Raw genomic sequence first — 2331 nt, 5'->3', positions numbered from 1 at the left:
TAAGGTTGCAAACGTCGGTTTACATTGTCTAGGCACATTAGAAATGCAAAGTATAAGAATTGCAAATATTTATTTCTGATATATTTTGGAAAAGCGGTTAGTAAGTAGCATCGACTTTAGCATTTGACTGGTGTTTATTTTATCGATCTTGATAGGATGAAAGGCAAATTGACTTTGGCAAGATTTGAACTCAGAATGTAAAATGCCGGAAAATACTGCAAGGCAATTTTTCTGATCCCACCCCATCCCGACGTTTTGTTGGAATTTTACTTAGTAATTTTTAAGGGAAACGGTTGGGTTGATAGCATAGACCCCCTGTAATCAATTGGTACTTTATTTTATCGACCCCCCCCACACACACACCTACCTTAAGTTTAATAATATATGATGTTCAATTATTCAGTTTCTCTTGCATATGATTCAGAAATGTGTCCTAATTATTTGCCAAACAGTAGAACCCTTAATCCCATAAATATTACCGGAAAAAAAAAGTAAAAAAAAAAAAAGGACTTTAGATTAACAGTGTACATATTTTTTATTCAACACAGTCGTTTATAAATCACATAGATAAAAACTTAGAAATACTTTCGTTTTCTCAGAAAGAAATGTTCACTTCTGCTAAAGGCTTTCTAATTCCTGGCTACCGCCCTCCGTGTGACCTCACATTTCCTTGAAAGCATTAGTAACTAGTTCCTTAATCAAGGTATTATGGCATTTAATTAACGTTGTTTTAATGTGTCCACATGCATGCATGAGAATTTATACAATTAAAGATTCGTTATTCTGCTCAGAGTGGAGGCGCAATGGCCCAGTGGTTAGGGCAGCGGACTCGCGGTTTCGATTCCCAGACCGGGCGTTGTGAGTGTTTATTGAGCGAAAACACCTAAAAGCTCCACGAGGCTCTGGCAGGGAATGGTTGCGAACCCTGCTGTACTCTTCCACCACAACTTTCTCTCACTCTTACTTCCTGTTTCTGTTGTGCCTGTTATTCAAAGGGTCAGCCTTGTCACACTGTGTCACGCTGAATATCCCCGAGAACTACGTTAAGGGTACACGTGTCTGTGAAGCGCTCAGCCACTTGCACGTTAATTTCACGAACAGGCTGTTCCGTTGATCGGATCAACTGGAACCGTCGACGTCGTAAGCGACGGAGTGCCAACATTTTGCTCAATATAGATACGTCCGCTGTAGTTCATTCATATAAATTGCCATTCCCGCATATTGTAAAACAACAACAAACAAAAGCGGCGAAGGTAAAGAATACAAAAACCCTAACCCCTAACCTTAAACATCGGGTGTGCGTATTCTTTACCTTCGCCAGCAAAAGGTACCCTAATCGGTTCTAAACGACCGTACCACTTGCTAGAGATCTCTTATCTTTTACTTGTTTCAGTTATTGGACTGCGGCCATGCTGGAACACTACCTTGAACAGTTTAGTTCAGTGGTTCTCAACCGGGGTCCATGTGGCCCCTGAGGGTCCACATAAGATTTCTGGGAGTCCACACAACAAAATAAATTGAGAATCCGCAATAGTATTTTAAGGACCCCTGAACATTTTTTGCTTTAGATGTATGTATTAGTATGCGTTGCACGAAACAGCTAGGTTTCTTTCTCTAGCAGTTTACATAGTTTAACCTATGCAAGTTAATGTGTGAAAAGCAAAAGAAGACTTTTGAAAGTAGTATCTATAAAACTATGTAGTTTTAGTCCACCAGAATAAAATAGTAATCTGTGTGACCTCTGGTATCTTTGAAAGTATTAGAACTAGTTCATTGATTAAGTTATTATGGCATTTAATTTTAACATTGTTTAATTTCTCCACGTGCATAGGTAAAACAAAAAAGAAATAATGGTTGAGAACCTCTGGTTTAGTCGAACAAACCAACCTCTACGTCTGGTACTTATCCTATCGGTTACTTTTACAGAACCGCTAAGTTATGGGGGCGTGAACAAACGAACACCGGTTGTCAAGCGGTGGAGGAGACACACACACACGTACTACTTTTATATCATGCGCGCGCGCGCATGATATAGAAGTAGTTCAAGTTCATAGTTATTGAATACAGTATAAGTAGGAGTTAAAATGAATGCACATGATCAATGTGTGCGTGATTCAACACTATAGTTCTTTTCTGTTTGGCTGCACCTGGGGAAATTTTATAGTTTAGTGTTGGTGTATTGATGTAATTTTCCACGCTGAATCTCAGGAGGTAGTTCACTTTTTCTAGGGTAAAAGAAAAAAAAGTACAGAGATTTAAAGGTTGGTAAATTTTACCCAGTCAGAAAACAGGATTTGGAAGTTGCCATTCTGTGCGTGACTGCACCTGTTG

Source organism: Octopus bimaculoides, chromosome 20 (assembly GCF_001194135.2).
Source record: "Octopus bimaculoides isolate UCB-OBI-ISO-001 chromosome 20, ASM119413v2, whole genome shotgun sequence".
NCBI classification, from domain to species: domain Eukaryota; kingdom Metazoa; phylum Mollusca; class Cephalopoda; order Octopoda; family Octopodidae; genus Octopus; species Octopus bimaculoides.
The sequence above is the reverse complement of the archived record's forward strand: the minus strand, read 5'-3'. Positions refer to the sequence as shown.